This window comes from Bubalus kerabau, chromosome 2, assembly GCF_029407905.1.
Source record: "Bubalus kerabau isolate K-KA32 ecotype Philippines breed swamp buffalo chromosome 2, PCC_UOA_SB_1v2, whole genome shotgun sequence".
Taxonomy (NCBI): domain Eukaryota; kingdom Metazoa; phylum Chordata; class Mammalia; order Artiodactyla; family Bovidae; genus Bubalus; species Bubalus kerabau.
Genome location: NC_073625.1, coordinates 117,859,669 through 117,881,839, shown reverse-complemented (window position 1 = coordinate 117,881,839; position 22,171 = coordinate 117,859,669). Strand labels below are relative to the sequence as shown.

The 22,171-nt window shown below is 41.3% G+C and overlaps 1 protein-coding gene across 4 annotated transcripts in view; it reads left to right on the top strand.

The window, feature by feature from the left end:
* Nucleotides 1-22,171, top strand: part of PIGZ (phosphatidylinositol glycan anchor biosynthesis class Z) — a 57,305-nt gene that overhangs the window by 10,602 nt on the left and 24,532 nt on the right. The gene's annotated exons all lie outside the window — the stretch shown is intronic.

The window sequence follows — 22,171 nt, the reverse complement described above, 5'->3', positions numbered from 1 at the left end:
TACCTGTGTGTAAGCATATACACCCATTTCCAGGCCTTTCCTCCGGAGAGGATGACAGGAAATATCCTCATCCAGAGGCATTCTGAAGTACTGGAGTTAGGACTTCAGCAGGTGAATTTGGGAGGAGATCATCCTACACATGACAGTTTGCTCTTACTTTGTTGGTCAGGGTTGGGCAGAGAATGCCCCACGCTCTCTCTGCCGCACCCCCACCAGTGCCGAACAATCAAGGTGGACAATGTTTGGGTGAGATGTGCCCCCAGATCAGGCCATCTGGGCAGCACTCCCCGAGCCCCAAGATGTGCTCTGACTCTCTGATTACCTTCCCTCACGAAGGGGCAGAGGCACGGATCCAGACAGTGTGATGCACAGATAGACGGGGCGTGGCTCAGAGCTTGGGCGCAGCTGGGGGGAAGGTGGCTCTCCCAAGGCCCGTTGCTCCGGAGTGCACTCATACCCCATCCCGGCTCCCCCACCCTCCTTCCTTTCTCCCCTCCACTTTCTTGCCCCCTCTCAGTTCCATCTGCCCTAGGGTTCCTAGACTGGCTTCACTCATCATGGACTGCAACTGAAGTGGCAGTGCGGCGTCTTTCAAGGATGCTGCATTTTGTCCATTCAGTCCCCAACATTCATCGTTACCTCATCTCTCCCTCCTGACATCCCTTCTGGGGAGCTATTAGTTTCACTCCCATTCTACAGGAGAGGCAAGTGAGGCCATGAGAATGGAGGAACTCGCTGGGATTTGAACCCAGGCACAGCCACCGCCAGGGCATCGTGGTGGCAAGCTGGTGTACCTGCCGCAGCCTCCAGAACACCCCAGCCAAAGTCCAGGTGCAATTGCCCTTATCTCCAGCACTCAGATCTCCATAATCATCTCAGAGCTCCTGGTCAGGCGGGCCCCGACCCAGGGCAGGAAGCCTGGGTCAGCATTTGTGGGTGCATGGGATCCTCACTGATAACAGAAGTGCTGGCCCTGCTCAGGTTAGAGATGTGAGCTTATCTTTGAAAGGACAGAATTTCACAGCAAAGCTTGTCAGCCACTGGCTGCTGAACTGAGCTTCAGGGCAGGAAGTCCCTCCTTTTGAGGGGCTACCAAGGGCTGAGAGAGTTTCTGCCTGCAGATCTATGCCATCAGTGTTCCTGGATGAAGAGTCTCTGGTCCCACAGCAGAGAGTAGGTGTGACTAGGAAGAAGGGACATGCAGGCTGACAGGGGCCACCGGGCCCAGCTACTAAGCTTGGGGGATGGTTTGATTAATGTATTTCTTTCAGTAAGAGACAGCCCCCTGCATCAGTGCATGTGCACACACCCACCAACACATGATACATGCGTGTACCCACGTGTAAGCTTGCACACCCACTTCCAGACTTTTCCTCTTGTGAAAGGACAGAGTGCTGACTCCTACCAGGAAAGGATGACAGGAGATGTCCTCACCCAGAGGTGTCTTAGGACTCCAATTTTTGAAGCCCTTCCTCTTTTCTTCCCATTTCCATCTCCACTAAAGGCTAAAGAACTTATAAAGAGTTAGGCCTCCTCCCTCCCCCAACCTTAGGTCGGGTCCTAAGAAGGACCCACTGCGGGTGGGGTGGAGGTTGCTGTAGTTGAAATGCATCTGCTTTGCAGAATCTCCTCTTAGGTAATTTCACATTTTTTATTGTGAAAAAATACACATAACATAAAAGTTTACTATTTTTAAGTGTACAGTTCTGTGGCAATAAGTACCTGCATGCTGTTCTGCAACCATCACCACCATCCACCTCCAGAACTTTTTCCTTTTCCCCAACTGAAACTCTATATGTGAAACACTAACCGCCCCCGCCCCCCATTCCTCCACAGCCCCTGCCCCCAGCCCCTGGCAACAATCCTTCTACTTTCTGTCTCTGTGAGTTTGACTTCTCTGAGTATCTCATATAAGAGGAATCATCTGTCCTTTTGTGCCTGGCTTATTTCATAATTCACATAGCATGATATCTTCAAGGTTCATCCACGTCGTGTGTGTCAGAATTTCATTCCTTTTTAAGGTTAAATAAATATTCCACATTTATTTATTTATTTATTCCAATAACCTCTCTACCACATTTTGTTTATATATTCTTCTGTCTATGGACATGGGTTGCTTCCACCTTTTTAATGCGGCTGTGTATATGAGTGTGCAAGTAACATTTCAAGTCCCTGCTTTCGATTCTTTTGTATATATACCCAGAAATGGAATTGCTGGATCACATGGTAACGTCATCTTTAATTTTTTAAGGAACTGCCATGCTGTTTTCAACAGAGGTGGCACTATTTTACATTCCTTTCTAACAATGCACAAAGGTTCCAATTTCTCCATATCCTTTTCAACACTTGCTTTATTTTTCTTTTTTGTAATAGCCACCCTAATGGGTGTGAAGAGGTATTTAAGCGTGCCTTCGGTTTGCATTTCTCTAATGGCTAATGATCTCGAGCATCTTTTATGTGCTTATTGCCTGTTACATTAGGTTGGTGCAAAAGTAATTATGGTTTTGGACTCCGAATTTTAAATCATTTTAACTAGACTCAAACACATATTTATTAATCAAAATAGAAACCATTGCAATCAATGCATTTTTGTCGATGAGAAATGAGTTTGTTTATTCCTGTAGCATAACATCCATGCTTAGGGACTCGGCAAACCCTTGGAAGGCGTTTTCTGCCTCCTGCTGGTTGTGGACGCATTGTTCCTTGCAAGAAGTTGTCGAGATGCTTGAAGAAGTGGTAGCTGGTTGCCAAAAGGTCAGGTGAACATGGAGGATGAAGCAAAGCTTCATAGCCCAATTCGCTCAGCTTTAGAAGTACTGGTTGTGCGCCGTGCACTCGGGCGTCATAGTGGAGAAGAGTTGGGCCCTTTCTGGTGACCGACACCACCTGCGGGGCTGCAGTTTTCCGTGCGTCTCATTGATTTGCCGAGCATACTCTTCAGATGGAATGGTTTTACTGGGATTCAGAAAACTGTAGTGGCTCAGACCAGCAGCAGATCACCAAACAGTGCCCATGACCCTGTTTTTGGTGGAAGTTGGCTTTGGGAAGTGCTTTGGAACTTCTTCTTGGTCCAGCCACTGAGCTGGTCATCACTGGTTGTTGTATAAAATCCACTTTTCATTGCGTATCACAATCCAATTGAGAAATAACTTGTTGTTGCATAAATTAAGAGATGACACTTTAAAACATAGATTTTTTTTTTTTTTGCAGTTAGCTCATGAGGCATCCACTTATCAAGCTTTTTCACCTTTCCAGTTTGTTTCAAATGCCAAACGACTATAGAATGGTAGACGCTGAGTTCTTGGGCAACTTCTTGTGTAGTCGTAAGAGGATCAGATCCCCTCAGTTGGTCGTCGTCAACCTCCGATGGCAGTCACTGTTTCCCCCACCTTCAAGGCTCTAGTCTCCCTTGAAAAACTTCTTGACTCACCACTGCACTGTACATTTGTTAGCAGTTTCTGGGCCAAATGCATTGTTGATGTTGCGAGTTGTCTCTGCTGCTTTATGACCCATTTTGAACTCAAATAAGAATATTGCTCAAATTTGCTTTTTGTCTAATATCATTTTCATAGTCTAAAATACATATAAAATAAACAGAAAGTAATGATTCATTAGCAGAAAACTTAAATTAAGAAATTTTCATTAAAATTAAATATAATCACATTTATTTAAGAATGTATTCCAATATCAAATGGCAAAGCTCAACAATGCAAAATCAAAATTACATTTGCACCAACCTCAAGGCTATGGTTTTTCCTGTGGTCATGTATGGATGTGAGAGTTGGACTGTGAAGAAGGCTGAGCGTTGAAGAATTGATGCTTTTGAACTGTGGTGTTGGAGAAGACTCTTGAGAGTCCCTTGGACTGCAAGGAGATCCAACCAGTCCATTCTGAAGGAAATCAGTCCTGGGATTTCTTTGGAAGGAATGATGCTAAAGCTGAAACTCCAGTACTTTGGCCACCTCATGCGAAGAGTTGACTCAATGGAAAAGACTCTGATGCTGGGAGGGATTGGGGGCAGGAAGAGAAGGGGACGATAGAGGATGAGATGGCTGGATGGCATCATTGACTCGATGGACGTGAGTCTGAGTGAACTCCGGGAGTTGGTGATGGACAGGGAGGCCTGGTGTGCTGCGATTCATGGGGTCGCAAAGAGTTGGACACGACTGAGTGACTGAACTGAATATGTTATTGTATATCTTCTTTGGAGAAATGTCATTCCAGTCCTTAGACAACTTAAAGATTTTTTTAAAAACTCCTATTCTGGATGTTCTGAAGGTCATTGGGATATTTTTTCTGAGGTTGCTTGCAGCCCATCCTGGGGCTCCCCACCCAGATATTCCTATGGGAATAGGAGGTGAAGGGGGAGAGGGAGCCACAAAGAGAAATCTCAGCCAGCTTGGACCCTGGCCTGGAGAACTTTGCTCTCAGGAGTTCAAACCTTGAGAAATCCAGAAGCTTTGGTTGAACTAGACCCAGTTTCTGGGTGGCTCAGCTCAGAATGCATGCATCTCCCAAGACAGGAGCTTTGCCTGGGCTGGGATGGCAGCTGATCCAGTGCCTGGTGCTGGGAATGGGGAGTGCCCACCTCCAAAGTTGCCTTTGGACTCCCAGTCACTTGAGATTTTCTGGAAAGAATTTGCTATCTGCAGGCCCCATGACTGCTAGGGTCACTTAGCACATCCTCAGACCTTTCTGCTGGTAGGAAAGATTACCATCAGGTTTGTGTCCAGAAGGTGGTGAGTTTATCATCTGCCTCAGCTCAGGATTTATCATCATTACCAACCCACAAGACCCATCTCCTGTTTTATTAATTTATTATCCCCCTTTTATCCTTGGACCCAATTCCTGTTCCCATTCCTCCCTGATCCGATCATGGGCATCCATTCTACTGTGTTTGGATGTGCCTTCTTGCATTTGTGTAAAGCATATGGGTCTTCATGGGTATGTGTCTTGAACACATCGTTCTGTGCTAAGAAATGTCGATCTCCTTCTCACCTTATCTTTCACTTAATGCAATGTTTTACAAACCAGTCCAGATCCCATGATGTTATTTCTAATTCACAGAGGCTCTCACCATTGGGAAATAGCCAGCCAGGTGCCTCCATCTCTGGATACACCTTCACTCTTGAGATTTTTAACTGAGTGATTCAAATCATCTGTATCTTTGGTTTTTTTGTTTGTTTTTCTTTTTTTTATTTCCCTAAGCTATCTCTTTCTGAGGCAAAGATTTCAGTTAAAATCTTAAGCTGAAATTGTTAAACTGTTTTTTTCCTGCAGTTCTATCTGTGGCTGCTTTATATATTTTAAGACTTCTGTTGGATGCTTTGGTTTGTGGCCATTTTACCATATGTTATATCATTCTTTGACAATATGCTGCCTTTTCTCTTGAATTATATTTTGTTATTAATCTTGCTCTTCTGGCATCCTTTGGTTCATATTCACCTGATACACCTTTTTCTGTTTCTTTTTTATTTTTCTCTATCATTTTAATAAACCCCCTAGTGGCTCAGATGGTTAAGAATCTGCCTGCAATGAGGGAGACCTGAGTTCAGTCCCTGGGTTGGGAAGGTCCCCTGGAGAAGGAAATGACAACCCACTCCAGTATTCTTGCCTGGAAAATCTCATGGACAGAGGAGCCTGGAGGGCGACAATCCATGGAGTCACAAAGAGATAGACATGACTAAGCAACTACTGCTGATTGATTATAGTCAAGATATCAACACTAGTAGTTTCTGTCAAGATATATACTGCCTTTATATAATTATCATTAGTGATAGTTTATAATTATTATTAATACTATTTATTGTATGAGGACTTATTTCTACCTTGTTTTATACATTCTATTTACTATATATTGTTGCTTTTTCCTTTCCTGCCTTCAAAAGAAAGTATTTTTTATAACCATGTAAAATACATATCTGTGAATGATTGAATAAATAAGTGGGAGGAGAAGGACAAATCTTCCTTACAGAAGAATTTCAAATGATAAACAGAAGGAATGAGTGAAATAGAAAATCACCGTTAGAGTACTACATAGTGATTCCTGCAAGTAAGACCTACAAGTAAATGCTAAGACCAGGGAGAAAAGGCCTAAGAAGCAGCAGCATATTTACATGGACTCAAAGTATTTCCTCTGAAATATTGTTGATTACTACACTAGCTTTGACCATTTTCTTTGATACTCTTCCCTCAGGGAAAAGGAGTTTAATTCCATTTCCCTTGAGATAGGCTGGACTGAGTGACTGGCTTCTCATCAATAGAATCTGAAAAAGGAAAAATAGCAGCTTTACAGTGGAGAAGCCAGACAGACACCACCTTGACCACGTGAACAAGACCAATATGATCAGTATTAAATCACACTGATATCAATCCCACATGATTTTATGAGGAGAGCACTTCACCTCTCTAGTTTATTCTCCCAAATCCATAACCCCACACTAATCATGAGAGAATATCAGGCAAATCCAAGTTGAGAGATATTCTATAAATTTCCTGACCACCATTCACCAAAAGTTAAGGTCATGAAAAACGAGAGACAGATACAATGGTAGACTGCAAGATTTGAAGGAGTGATGGTAACTAAGGGCATCACAGCATCCTGATGGGATCCTAGAACAGAAAGGGCATCAGTGGAATGTTAACTTCTTAATTTTGGTAAATATGTCATGGTTATATAAGATGTTAACACGAAGGGAAGTTGTGCTACATGGACTCTCTATATAATTCTTCTGCAATCTAAAATTCTTAAAGTGAAGTTTAAAAGATACAGCTGTATATAAAAGCTTAGAGAAATAAGGCAATCACAGAGATGAAAATAAAGCAACAAGAGAATGCCAGGAATAAACAGATTTAATATTTTGAAACAAAAAATGTAATTCTTAAAATATCAACTGGGCAGAGATAAAAGAGAATTGGGACTTAATAAACTACTACAGATACAGTGCTGAGAGATAAGTAGAGGGAAAACATAAAGGAAGCACTAATTAGATATGAAGGTTAGAGTAAAAAGCTCTAATATAAGCATATGTATATAATTAGATCCTTAAAAATGGAGAGCAAAGAGAATGAAAGAAAGTATTTAAAGGGATAATGGCTTTTATTAAAGTTTGCAAAAATGTGTACTTAGTTGAATAAGCTGAATATAAAGATAAATCCATATCTAGACACAGCTTAGTAAAACTGAAGAGAGAAAAGACAAATTTAAGATCTTCAAGACAGCCAAAGAGAAAGGCAAGGTCACTCTAAAGATTCCATGATTTAAAGGACAGTGGACTCCTCAACAGCAACATAGCAGTCAGAATACAGTGAATAAATCTTGCCAATGTTGATAGAAAATGACTATCAACCTAGAATTGAGACTTTACCATCAACAAACCTGCACTGTAGAGGGCAAAATGATCTTACAAGAGCAGTCTAAGAGTTAAAATAAAAGAGGGAATGCCAAGTAGGTAAATGGAAATAACATGATATAAACCAAACAACCATTGTCTTTAAAAATTATGGATATTATAAAACTCAGAGGTTGTGCCAATTTACATAGCCACCAGCAACATACGAAAATACTCATTCATGCATCTCTCTGATAACCTATTACCAGACTTTATGACTGTTACTAAACAAATAGGTAAAGATGGTATCTCAGTTCAGTTGCTCAGTCGTGTCTGACTCTTTGCGTCCCCATGAATTGCAGCACTCCAGGCCTCCCTGTCCATCACCAACTTCCAGAGTTCACCCAAACTCACATCCATTGAGTCGGTGATGCCATCCAGCCATCTCATCCTCTGTCATCCCCTTCTCCTCCTGCCCCCAATCCCTCCCAGCATCAGGGTCTTTTCAAATGAGTCAGCTCTTCACATCAGGTGGCCAAAGTGTTGGAGTTTCAGCTTCAACATCAGTCCTTCCAGTGAACACCCAGGACTGATCTCCTTCAGGATGAACTGGTTGGATCTCCTTGCAGTCCAAGGGACTCCCAAGAGTCTTCTCCAACACCACAGTTCAAAAGCATCAGTTCTTCGGCACTCAGCTTTCTTCACAACCATGAAATTAAAAGACGCTTACTCCTTGGAAGGAAAGTTATGACCAACCTAGATAACATATTGAAAAGCACAGACATTACTTTGCCAACAAAGGTCCATCTAGTCAAGGCTATGGTTTTTCCAGTGGTCATGTATGGATGTGAAAGTTGGATTGTGAAGAAAGATGGTATCTCAGTGAGTTTTAATTTGCATTTCTTTTAGTATGAATCTGTTGATGTGGCATAGTTATTCTTTCCGAATTTTTTGACTTTGCCTGTGTTTATGGTATCTTTTGCCACAGAGAACTGTTTAAATTTTATGCAGTACAATTTTCTCCTTGTCTTTTAAGCCTCCTTGCATGTTGTGCCATTCTTAAAAGTGCTTTCTCATCTGCAAAGTTATTTAACTCTTTCATTGCTTCCTCATTATTCATGCTTTCTTTTTTTAATATTTATCTTTGTTTTTTTAATATTTGTTTACTGAGTCAGAGGGAGAAGTCAATGGCACCCCACTCCAGTACTGTTGCCTGGAAAATCCCATGGATGGAGGAGCCTGGTGGGCTGCAGACCATGGGGTCACTAAGAGTCAGACACGACTGAGCGACTTCACTTTCATTTTCCACTTTCATGCATTGGAGAAGGAAATGGCAACCCACTCCAGTGTTCTTGCCTGGAGAATCCCATGGACAGAGAAGCCTGGTAGGCTGCAGTCCATGGGGTCGCACACAGTCGGACACGACTGAAGCCACTTAGCAGGAGCAGGAGCAGGAGTCAGAATCTTTCATTGCATGTAGAATCTTTCGTTGTGGTGTGCAGGTTCAGTTCCCCACAGCGTGTGGATCTTAGTTCCCCCACCAGGGATTGAACCCATGTCCCCTGCATTGCAAAGTGGATTCTTTATTTAGTTTCTGTTTTTTTTTTTTAGCATTTACATATTTGGTCGATCTTAGAATTATCTTACTGTGAAGTATGTGGTATTGATAAACTTTTTTTTCCCAGACAACCTACCCTGTTTGCCTAGCAGTTTTATATTGAATAGTTTTCCTGCACTGATTTGGAGTTTTGACTTTATCATATCGTAAATTCCTTTGTATTTGAATCTATTCCTGTACTTTCTGTTTGTTCCACTGATCTCTCTCTCTTCTGTGCCTGTACCACACAACTTTAATTATAATAGGTGTGATAAGATAAGACACTTTAATTGCTGATAAGTCTGGCTCCCTCTCGTTTGTCCTGGATATTCCTACTTGTTTGCTTTAAAAAATTCTTGGATTTTTTTTTTTTGAGGTAGCATTGATTTATAATATTTAACCTGTTGGTATTTTTATTGAAGTTTTATTAAATTTATAAACCTAGAGTAAATGGAGTTTCTAAAAATGTGGTAGTTTTTCTGTTTGTTTAAATCTTTAGTATTCCTTAGTAGAATTTTAATGTTTTATTGATAAATATATTGTATAAATCTCATTATGTTTATTCCTAATTGTTTCATTTTTTGTCTTGCTATTACAAATAGATTTTCCTTTTAAAAATTTTATTGAAGTATGGTTGATTTACAATGTTGTGTTAATTTCTGCCGTTCAGCAAAGTGATTCAGTTGTACATATGTACATTCCTTTTTATATCTTTTTCCATTATGGTTTATCACAGGATATTGAATATAGGTCCCTGTGCTACACAGTAGGACCTTGTTGTTTATCCATTCTCCATATAATAATTTGCATCTGCTAACCCCAAACTCCCAATGCATCCCCCCCACTTGGCAACTACTAGTCTGTTCTTTTTGTCTTCAAGTCTATTTGTTCTATAGATAGGTTCATTGGTGTCATGATTCAGATTCGACTTATAAGTGATAGCACATTGTCTTTCTCTTTTTGACTTACTTCACTTAGTAGGATAATCTCTAGATTCGTCCATGTTGCCACAAATGGCATTATTTCATTCTTTTTTATGGCTGAGTAGCATTCATGTATATATGTACAACATTTTCCTTGTCCATCCATCTGCTGACAGACATTCAGGCTGCCTCCATGTCTTCGCTTTGTGAACACAGGGGTGTGTGTATCTTTTTGAATTACAGCCTTGTTCAAATATATGCCCAGGAGTGGAATTGCTTGATCATACAGCAACTCTATTTTTAGTTTTTTGAGGAAACTCTATAATGATTTCCATAGTTGCTGTACCAACTTACATTCCCACCGATGGGGTAGGAGGGTTCCCTTTTCACCACACCCTCTCTAGAAGATATTTGTAGATTTTTTAATGATGGCCATTTTGACTGGTGTGAGGTGATACTTCATTTTAGCTTTGATTTTCATTTCCCTAGTAATGAGCGATGTTGAACATCTTTTCATGTGCCTGTAGGCCATCTGTTTGTCATCTTTGGAGAAATGTCTGTTTAGTTTCAATCAGGTTGTTTGGGTTTTTATTGTCCATATATCAAAAACAGCTGTTTGTATATTTTGGAAATTAAGCTCTTGTCAGTCACATAATTTGCAAATATTTTCTCCCATTTTGTAGACTGTCCATTTTATTTTGTTTATGGTTTCCTTTGTTGTGAAAAAGATTGATTGGGTCCCATTTATTTTTGCTTTCATATCTATTGCCTTGGGAGACTGACCTAAGAAAACATTGGTACAGTTATGTAAGGGAATGTTTTGCCTATGTTCCCTTCTGGGAGTTTTATGATGTCATAAAACTTACATTTAAGTCTTTAGGTCATTTTGAGTTTGTGTCTGATGTGAGGGTGTGTTCTAACTTCATTGATTTACATGTTGCTGTCCAATTTTGCCAACACCACCTGCTGAAGAGCTGTCTTTTCCCCATTGTATATTCTTGCCTCCGTTATTGAAGATTAGTTGATCCTGGGTATTGGAGTTATTTCTGGGATCTCTATTCTATTCCATTGATGGATATGTCCATGGATTCCATTAATCCGTGTGCCAGTACCATGCTGTTTTGATTATTGTTGCTTTGTAGTATTGTCTGAAGTTTAGGAGGGTTATGTCTCCTGCTTTGTTCTTTTTCCTAAGGATTGCTTTGGCAATTATGGGTCTCTTATGGTTTCATATAAATTTTAGGGTTATTTGTTTTAGTTCTATGAAAAATGTCATGGGAAAACTGATAGGGATAACATTAGATTTGTAGCTTGCTTTGGGTAACATAGGGGCTCCCTGGTGGCTCAGAGGTTAAAGCGTCTGCCTGGAATGTGGGAGACCTGGGTTCGATCCCTTGGTCAGGGAAAATCCCCTGGAGAAGGAAATGGCACCCCACTCCAGTACTTTTGCCTGGAGAATCCCATGGAGGGAGGAGCCTGGTAGGCTACAGTCCATGGGGTCACAAAGAGTTGGACACAACTAAGCGACTTCATTTTCACTTTTTTTCACTTTGGGTAACATGGCCTTTTAACAATACTGATTCATCCAATCCAAGAGCCCGGGTTATCTTTCTATTTCTTTGAATCATCTTCAATTTCCATTATTAATGTTTTATGCATGTGTGCTCAGTCACTTCAGTCATGTCTGACTCTTGATGACCCTGAGGACTGTAACCCACCAGGTTCCTCAGTCCATGGGATTCTCCAGGCAAGAATCCTAAAGTTGGTTGCCATGCCTTCCTCCAGGGGATCTTCCAAACCAGGGATCAAACCCACATCTCCTATGGCTCCTGCATTGCAAGTGGATTCTTGACCTGCTTGGCCACTGGGGAAGCCCCTATAAATGTTTTATCATTCTCAACATAATAGTCTTTTACCTCCTGGTGAAGTTTATTCCTAAATGTTTTATGTTTTTGCTGCAATTTTAAAAGAGATTGTTTGTTTCAAGTTCCTTTCTGATATTTCACTGTTAAAGTAAAGAAATACAACCAATTTCTGTATGTTAATCTTGAATTCCCCTACTTTGTTGAATTTGTTTATCAGTTCTATCAGGTTGGTACAAATTAACTGTAGATTTTAAATCACTATAACTAGGTTCCAACATATCTTTATCAATTAAAAGAGGAACCATTACAATCAACACACTTTTGCTAATGAGAAATAAGCTTGTTGATTCCTGTAATGTAAAAATCTGTGCTTCAGGATTCAACAAACTGTTGGAAAGCATTTTCTGCCCCTGTTGGTTTTGGAAGCATTTTCCCTGCAAAAAGTTGTCGAGATGCTTGAAGACATGGTAGTCAGTTGGTGAGAGGTCAGGAGAATATGGCAGATGAAGCAAAACTTCATAGCCCAATATTTCAACCTTTGAAGTGTCGGTTGTGCGCATGCAGTTGGGCATTGTTGTGGAGAAGAACTGGACCCTTTTTGACGCTGGCTGCAGGTGTTTCAGTTTTTGGTTCATCTCATCAATTGGCTGAGCATTCTTCTCAGATGTAACGGTTTTGCCAGGATTCAGAAGGCTGTACTGGATCAGACTAGCAGCAGACCACCAGTGACAATGACCCTTTTTTTGGTGCAAGTTTGGTTTGGGGAAGTGCTTTGAAGTTTCTTTTCAGTCCAGCCACTGAGCTAGTCATTACTGGTTGTCATACGAAATCCACATTTTGTCACACATCACAATCCAATTGAGAAATGCTTTGTGTAGAATAAGAGAAGACATTTCAAAGCGACTATTTTTTTTTTATTTGCGATCAGCTCATGAGGCACCCACTTATCAAGTTTTTCACCTTTCCAATTTGCTTCAAACACAAAATGATCATAGAATGGTTGACATTCAGTTCTTTGCAACTTCTCATTTAGTTGTACGAGGATTAGCTTCAATGGTTGCTGTCAGTTGGTCCTTGTCGACTTCCTATGGCTGGCCTCTGTGCTCCTCGTCTTCAAGGCCCTCCTCCCTTTTGCAAAACTTCTTGAACCACCACTGCACTGTACATTCATTAGCAATGCAGGCCAAATGCATTGTTGATGTTGTGAGTTTTCTCCACCGCTTTACAACTCATTTTGAACTCGAATTAAGAAATCACTGAAATTTGCTTTTTGTCTAACATCATTTCTATAGTCTAAAATAAATATAAAATAAACAGCAAATAATAAAACTTTAGGAAAAGCATAAAGCCAAAAATGTGCATTAAAATGGTGTATAACATAACCACATTTATTAGGAATGTATTCCAGTATCAAACGGCAGAGTTCAACGATGCAAAACTGCAATTACTTTTACACCAACCTAATAGTTTTTCTGTGGAATGCTTACATTTTCATATATAGTATCATGTCATCTGCACATAATGACAATTTTAACTCTTCCTTTTCAATTTGGATATCTTTTATTCCTTTTTTGTGTCCAATTTTTGTGGCTAGGACTTCCAATACTGTGTTGAATAGAAGTGGTAACAGTGAGTATCCTTGTCTTTTTCCTGGTTTTAGCAGTAAGGCTTTCAGTTTTTCACCATTGAGTATTATACTGGGCTGTGGGTTTGTAATAAATAACTGTTATTAGGTTGAGATATGTTCCTTCTACACCCACTTTGGTAAGAGAGTTTATCATGAATGGATCTTGAATTTTATCAAATGCCTTTTCCATATCTGTTGAAATGATGGTGTGGTTTTTGTCTTTGTTGATCTGGTGTATCACACTGACTGATTTGCATTCATTGAACCATCTTTATGACCCTGGGATAGATCCAACTTGGTCATGGTATATTAACTTAGCTGGTAAAAAATCCACCTGCCCAACGCAGGAGATCCCAGTTTGATTCCTGGGTCTGAAAGATCCCCTGAAGAAGGAATAGGCTACCCACTCCAGTATTCTTGGGCTTCCCTGGTAGCTCAGACAGTAAAGAACCCGCCTGCAATGAGGGAAACCTGGGTTCAACCCCTGGGTTGGGAAGGTCCCCTGGGAGAGGGCATGGCAACCCACTCCAGTGTTCTTGCCTGGAGAATCCCCCATGGACAGAGGAGCCTGGCAGGCTATACTGCTTGGGGTCAGACACAACTGAGTGACTAAGCACAGCACAGCGTGATCTTTTCTATGTGTTGTCTTATGGTTTATTAATGTTTTGTTGAGAATTTCTGCATCTGTATTCATCAGAGATATTGCCCTGTAATTTTCCTTTTTGGCCATGTCTCTGTTGGGTTTTGGTATCAGAGTGATGGTGGCTTCATAGAATGTCTTTGGGCGTGTTCCCTTCTCTTCAATCTTTTGAAAGAGTTCAAGAAGGATTGGTATACATTCTTCTTTGTATGTTTGGTGGAATTCTCCTATGAAGCCATCTGGTCTTGAACTTTTGGTTGTAGGGGGCTTTTTAATTACAGATTCTTAAATAGATTTGTTACTTCTATTAGTTTTTCTAACTAGTTGTTGTTTGTAAATGTGAAAGCTAGTTTCTAAATATTAATTTTAAACCAGACATCTTACTGAATTATTTTGCTCTTTATAATATTTTCTCTTTAATTAGCATTTTAAAAGCAGTTTTAGGTTCACAGCAAAATTGAATGGAAAAATATGAGAGTCCCCACGTAGCCCTGCCCTTCCCCCAACCCATACACAATTTCCTTCACCATCAATATCCTACATCAGAGTGGTACATTTATTACAACTGATGAACCAACACTTACATATTACCAACCAAAATCCATAGTTTATATTAGAGTTCATTCTTTCTATTGCACATTCTATGCAATGTGCAAAATCTATGGGTTTTAACAAATGCAAAATGACATGTATCTATCATTATAGTATCATACAGAAGAGTTTCCCTACCCTAAAAATTCTATACTCCATTTATTCATTCCTTCTACCCCATGGGCCCCTGGCAAAGACTAATCCTTTTACCACTTCTATAGTTCTGCCTTTTCTAGAATATTATACAGTTGGAATCAGTGTACAGTTGGCTACAGTATGTAGCCTTTTTAGATTGACTTCTTTCACTTAGCAATATGTACTTAAGCTTCCTCCATGTCTTTTCATGGTTTGATAGCTCATGTATTTTAGCACTGAATAATAGTTCATTGTCTGCCTGTTCAGTTCAGTTCAATTCAGTCGATCAGTCATGTCCGACTCTTTGTGACCCCATGAATCACAGCACGCCAGGCCTTCCTGTCCATCACCAACTCCCGGAGTTCACTCAGATTCACGTCCATAGGGTCAGTGATGCCATCCAGCCATCTCATCCTCTGTCGTCCCCTTCTCCTCCTGCCCCCAATCCCTCCCAGCATCAGAGTCTTTTCCAATGAGTCAACTCCTCGCATGAGGTGGCCAAAGTACTGGAGTTTCAGCTTTAGCATCATTCCTTCCAAAGAAATCCCAGGACTGATCTCCTTCAGAATGGACTGGTTGGATCTCCTTGCAGTCCAAGGGACTCTCAAGAGTCTTCTCTAGCACCACAGTTCAAAAGCATCAATTCTTCCGCACTAAGCCTTCTTCACAGTCCAACTCTCGCATCCATACATGACCACTGGAAAAACCATAGCCTTGACTAGACGGACCTTTGTTGGCAAAGTAATGTCCCTGCTTTTCAATATGCTATCTACGTGGGTCATACCTTTCCTTCCAAGGAGTAAGTGTCTTTTAATTTTATGGCTGCAATCACTATCTGCAGTAATTTTGGAACCCAGAAAAATAAAGTCAGCCACTGTTTCCACTGTTTCCCCATCTATTTCCCATGAAGTGATGGGACCTGATGCCATGATCTTCGTTTTCTGAATGTTGAGCTTTAAGCCAACTTTTTCACTCTCCTCTTTCACCAAGAGGCTTTTTAGTTCCTCTTCACTTTCTGCCATAAGGGTGGTGTCATCTGCATATCTGAGGTTATTGATATTTCTCCCAGCAATCTTGATTCCAGCTTGTGCTTCTTCCAGCCCAGCGTTTCTCATGATGTACTCTGCATATAAGTTAAATAAGCAGGGTGACAATATACAGCCTTGACGTACTCCTTTTCCTATTTGGAACCAGTCTGTTGTTCCATGTCCAGTTCTAACTGTTGCTTCCTGACCTGCAGGAAGGTTTCTCAAGAGGCAGGTCAGGTGATCTGGTATTCCCATCTCTTTCAGAATTTTCCACAGTTTATTGTGATCCACACAGTCAAAGGCTTTGGCATTGTCAATAAAGCAGAAATAGATGTTTTTCTGGAACTCTCTTCCTTTTTCTATGATCCAGCGGATGTTCGCAATTTGATCTCTGGTTCCTCTGCCTTTTCTAAAACCAGCTTGAACATCTGAAAGTTCACGTATTGCCGAAGCCTGGCTTGGAGAATTTTGAGCATTACTTTACTAGTGTGTGAGATGAGTGCAATTGTGCGGTAGTTTGAGCATTCTTTTGCATTGCTTTTCTTTGGGATTGGAATGAAAACTGACCTTTTCCAGTCCTGTGGCCACTGCTGAGTTTTCCAAATTTGCTGGCATATTGAGTGCAGCACTTTCACAGCATCATCTTTCAGGATTTGAAATAGCTCAACTGGAATTCCATCACCTCCACTAGCTTTGTTCGTAGTGGTGCTTTCTAAGGCCCACTTCACTTCACATTCCAGGATGTCTGGCTCTAGGTGAGTGATCACACCACTGTGATTATCTTGGTTGTGAAGATCTTTTTTGTACAGTTCTTCTGTGTATTCTTGCTACCTCTTTTTAATATCTTCTGGTTCTGTTAGGTCCATACCATTTCTGTCCTTTATCGAGCCCATCTTTGCATGAAATTTTCCCTTGGTATCTCTGATTTTCTTGAAGAGATCTCTAGTCTTTCCCATTCTGTTGTTTTTCTCTATTTCTTTTCATTGATTGCTGAGGAAGGCTTTCTTATCTCTTCTTGCTATTCTTTGGAACTCTGCATTCAGATGCTTATATCTTTCCTTTTCTCCTTTGCTTTTCGCTTCTCTTCTTTTCACAGCTGTTTGTAAGGCCTCCCCAGACAGCCATTTTGCTTTTTTGTATTTCTTTTCCATGGGGATGGTCTTGATCCCTGTCTCCTGTACAATGCCACGAACCTCAGTCCGTAGTTCATCAGGCACTCTATCTATCAGATATAGTCCCTTAAATCTATTTCTCACTTCCACTGTATAATCATAAGGGATTTGATTTAGGTCATACCTGAATGGTCTAGTGGTTTTCCCTACTTTCTTCAATTTAAGTCTGAATTTGGCAATAAGGAGTTCATGATCTGAGCCACAGTCAGCTCCCGGTCTTGTTTTTGCTGACTATATAGAGCTTCTCCATCTTTGGCTGCAAAGAATATAATCAGTCTGATTTCGGTGTTGACCATCTGGTGATGTCCATGTGTAGAGTCTTCTCTTGTGTTGTTGGAAGAGGGTGTTTGCTATGACCAGTGCGTTCTCTTGACAAAACTCTATTAGCCTTTGCCCTGCTTCATTCCGTATTCCAAGGCCAAATTTGCCTGTTACTCCAGGTGTTTCTTGACTTCCTACTTTTGCATTCCAGTCCCCTATAATGAAAAGGACATCTTTTTTGGGTATTAGTTCTAAAAGGTCTTGTAGGTCTTCATAGAACCGTTCAACTTCAGCTTCTTCAGCATTACTGGTTGGGGCATAGACTTGGATTACTGTGATATTGAATGGTTTGCCTTGGAAACGAACAGAGATCATTCTGTCATTTTTGAGATGGCCGGGAGGAGCTACCCCACGACCAAGGCCAGGGGTGGCAGCCGGGAGGAGCTACCCCAGGTCCAAGGAGCAGTGGCTGCGCAGGCGCAGGAGGGCCGAGAGGAGCTACTCCACGTTCAAGGTCAGGAGGGGTGGCGGTGAGGAGATACACCTCATCCAAGGTAAGGAGCAGCGGCTGCGCTTTGCTGGAGCAGCCATGAAGAGATACCCTACATCCAAGGTAAGAGAAACCCAAGTAAGACGGTAGGTGTTGCAAGAGGGCATCAGAGGGCAGACACACTGAAACCATACTCACAGAAAACTAGCCAATCTAATCACACAGAAAACTAGTCAATCTAATCACACTAGGACCACAGCCTTGTCTAACTCAATGAAACTAAGCCATGCCCTGTGGGGCCACCCAGGATGGGCGGGTCATGGTGGAGAGTTCTGCCCAAATGTGGTCCACTGGAGAAGGGAATGGCAAACCACTTCAGTATTCTTGCCTTGAGAACCCCATTAACAGTATGAAAAGGTGTCTGCCTGTACCACAGTTTATTTATTCATTCATCTACTGAAGGACATCTTCCTTGCTACTGACTTTTGGTAATCATGAATCAAGCTGTTATAAACATCTGTGCGCAGCTTTTCATGTGGACATAGGTTTTTTTATCTCATTTATGTAAATACCAAGGAGTAAAACTGCTAGATTGTATGATAAGAATATGTTTAGTTTTGTAAGGAACCAACAAACTGTCTTCCAAAATAGCTGTACCCTTTTGCATTCCCATGAGCAATGAATGAGCGTTCCTATGGCACCACATTCTCACCAATGGTTGATGTTTAATATGTTTTGAATCAAATCTTTTGTATTTTCCAGGTATAAAATTATGCCATCTGGGAATAATAATTTTATCGCCTTCTTTCTGAGTTCTATACCTCTATGTTCTTCTCTTGTCAACTCGCATTAACTACTCTACACAGAAAAATGGAGGCAGCTATGAAATAATAGCTCTAATAGCTTAGTTCAGTCACTCAATCATGTCCAACTCTTTGTGACTCCATGGACTGCAGAATGCCAGGCTTCCCTGTCCATCAGCAACTCCCAGAGCTTGCTCAAACTCATGTCCATCAAGTCGGTGATGCCATCCAACCATCTCATCCTCCATCGTCCCCTTCTCCTCTTACCTTCACTCTTTACCAGCATCAGGGTCTTTTCCAGTGAGTCAGTACTTCACATCAGGTGGCCGAAGTATTGGAGTTTCAGCTTCGGCATCAGTCCTTCCAATGAATATTCAGGACTGATTTCCTTTAGGATTAGCTGGTTTGATCTCCTTGCAGTCCAAGAGACTCTCAAGAATCTTCTCCAACACCACAGTTCAAAAGCATCAGTTCTTCGGTGCTCAGCCTTCTTTATGGTCCAACTCTCTCATCCATATATGACTACTGGAAAAATCATACCTTTGACTAGATGGACCTTTTTCAACAAAGTAATGTCTCTGCTTTTTAATATGCTGTATAGGTTTGTCATAGCTTTCCTTCCAAGGAGCAAGCGTCTTTTAATTTCATGGCTGCAGTCACCATCTGCAGTGATTTTGGAGCCCCCCAAAAAAAGTCTGTCACTATTTCCATTATTTCTCCATCTATTTGCCATGAAATGATGGGACTGGATGTCATGATCTTCCTTTTCTGAATGTTGAGTTTTAAGTCAGCTTACTTATTCTCCTCTTTCACCTTCATCAAGAGGCTCTTCAGTTCCTCTTCACTTTTTGCCATAAGGTGGTATCATCTGCATATCTGAGGTTATTGATATTTCTTCTGGCAGTCTTGATTCCAGCTTGTGCTTCAGCCAGCCCAGCATTTCACATGATGTACTCTGTGTATAAGTTAAATAAGCAGGGTGACAATATACCACCTTGGCATACTCCTTTCCCAATTTGGAATCAGTCCATTGTTCCAGTCTGGTTCTAATTGTTATTTCTTGATCTGCATACAGGTTTCTCAGGAGGCAGGTAAGGTGGTCTGGTATTCCCATCTCTTTAAGAATTTTCCACAGTTTGTTGTGATCCACAGAGTCAAAGGCTTGATGTAGTCAATAAAGCAGAGGTATATGTTCTTCAGGAATTCTCTTGCTTTTTTGATGATCCAGTGGAAGTTGGCAATTTGATCTCTGGTTCCTCTGCCTTTTCTAAAACCAGCTTGAACATCTGGAAGTTCTCGGTTCATGTACTGTTGAAGCCTCTGTTGGAGAATTTTGAGCATTACTTTGCTAGCATGTGAGATGAGTGCAATTGTCTGGTACATTCTTTGGGAATGTATGAACATTCTTTGGCATTGCCTTTCTTTGGGATTGGAATGAAAACTGACCTTTTCCAGTCCTGTGGCCACTGCTGAGTTTTCCAAATTTGCTGGCATATTGAGTGCAGCACTTTCACAGCATTATCTTTCAGGATTTGAGATAGCTCAACTGGAATGCCATCACTTCCGCTCGCTTTGTTCATAGTGATGCTTCCTAAGGCCCACTTGACTTCCCATTCCAGGATGTCTGGCTCTAGGTGAGTGATCACACCACTGTGATTATCTTGGTCGTGAAGATCTTTTTTGTATAGTTCTTCTGTGTATTTGTGCCACCTCTTCTTAATATCTTCTGCTTTTGTTAGGTCCATACCATTTCTGTCCTTTATTGTGCCCATCTTTGCATGAAATGTTCCCTTGGTATCTCTAATTTTCTTGACGTGATCTCTAGTCTTTCCCATTCTATTGTTTTCCTCTATTTCTTTGCACTGATCTCTGAGGAAGGCTTTCTTATCTCTCCTTGCTATCCTTTGGAACTCTGCATTCAAATGGATATATCTTTCCTTTTCTCCTTTTCCTTCCGCTTCTCTTCTTTTCTCAGCTATTTGAAGGCCCTCCTCAGGCAACTATTTTGTCTTTTTCCATTTCTTTTTCTTAGGGATGGTTTTGATCACCACCTCCTATACAGTGTCATGAACCTCCATCTATAATTCTTCACACACTCTATCAGATCTAATTCCTTGAACCTATTTGTCACTTCCACTGTATAATCATAAGGGATTTGATTTAGGCCATACTTGAATGGTCTAGTGGTTTTTCCTACTTTCCTCAATTACAATAGCTATACCAATAGACAAATCTCTCTTCTTCCTGACTCTGAGTTGGGGAGTCTCTCCCCATTAAGTTCAATGTTGCCTTTGATATTAAGATAAATATATTTTATCACGTTAAGGAAGAATACACCTACTCCTATTTTATTGAGTGTTTAGCAAGATTAATTTGTTGAATTTTTCAGCCTTTAGAGAGGTAATCATATGATTCTCTTTTGATCTATTAACATAGTAAATTATATTGCTAGATCTCCTGATGTTAAATGGTTCTCATACTTTTGGAAGGTAGCCTTTTTAAAGTATTTATTTATTTGGCTGCATCAGGTCTTGGTTGAGGCATGCACAATCCTTGCTGCATCACATGGGATCTTTCATTGTGACTCAGGGACTTTCTTGCTGTGGTGCCTGGGCTTAGTTGCTCTACCGCATGTGGGATTTTAGTTCCACAACCAGGGATTGAACCTGCATCCCTGTCATAGCAAGGCAGATTCTTAACTACTGGACCACCAGGGAAGTCCCCAAGATAACCTTTTTTTAAAAAATTATTTGAATTCTTCACACTTCAAAAAACTTTATTATCTGAACACTTGTCTCTGAAAAAAAAAAAAGTCAAATGTGCAAATATGAGGAAGCTACTCATCAAGTGCTCCTGTTCCTTTAATAGATCCAAGTTATCTATGTCTGAAAAAACCAGGCCCCTGCGGCTGGAGAGGCAGGAAAATGGCCCAGAGAAAACGCCTTCCCGCCAGTACAAATATGAAGCTTTGTTTAACTGTAGGTCGGACAAGGCCAGGGTAGGGGGGGGTCTTTGCCTGAGGACCATCCCTGGGCCCAGGGAGCTTCGGGGCCCAGAGCCCCATCCAACCTTCAGGTGAGTCACTCTCATCTCTTAGGGTCACCAGTCAGTTCTGTTAATGATCTGAGATCTGTTTCTCAACTTCTTTCACAATGCTGGGGGCCAAGGCCAGCACCCCTCGTGAGGGACTGAGGGAACGGGAGGCAAGGAACAGAGATCAGGGTCACCTGGGCATGGTATGTCCTTTGAGTTTCTTAGGAAATGGCTTTCTAGGCTCAGTAAGGAAATTTGAACTCATGGAAAATGGGAGACCTTTGCCTCTACAAATCAAATCCCTGTGATCAGCAGCCTATGGCTTCCCTGGCTCCATCCTTAACTCTGATGTTGTCCCTCCCAGTTTGGATGGGCCCTTTTCCCCTAAGTCTCTGGTGTCAACTCTGGGGGGCCCACTGGATATAATGTAGCAGCCTGGGCTGTCAGGGTCATACAGACCCCAGGCTTCATAAATGCTTCAGCTGGTGAGTCCCTGGACTGTGGCAGAGTTTGCTGAGACAAAGCCAAAGGAAACAGTCCAAGGCAGGCGACACCTCAAAATTTGGGTAGAACCATACAAAACTGTCAACAATCCGCTTTTTTTGACCTTCAAAAAACAGTACTGTTATGTCCAAAATAGTCACAGAACCAAATCTGTGGTGCCACCCAGTGGCC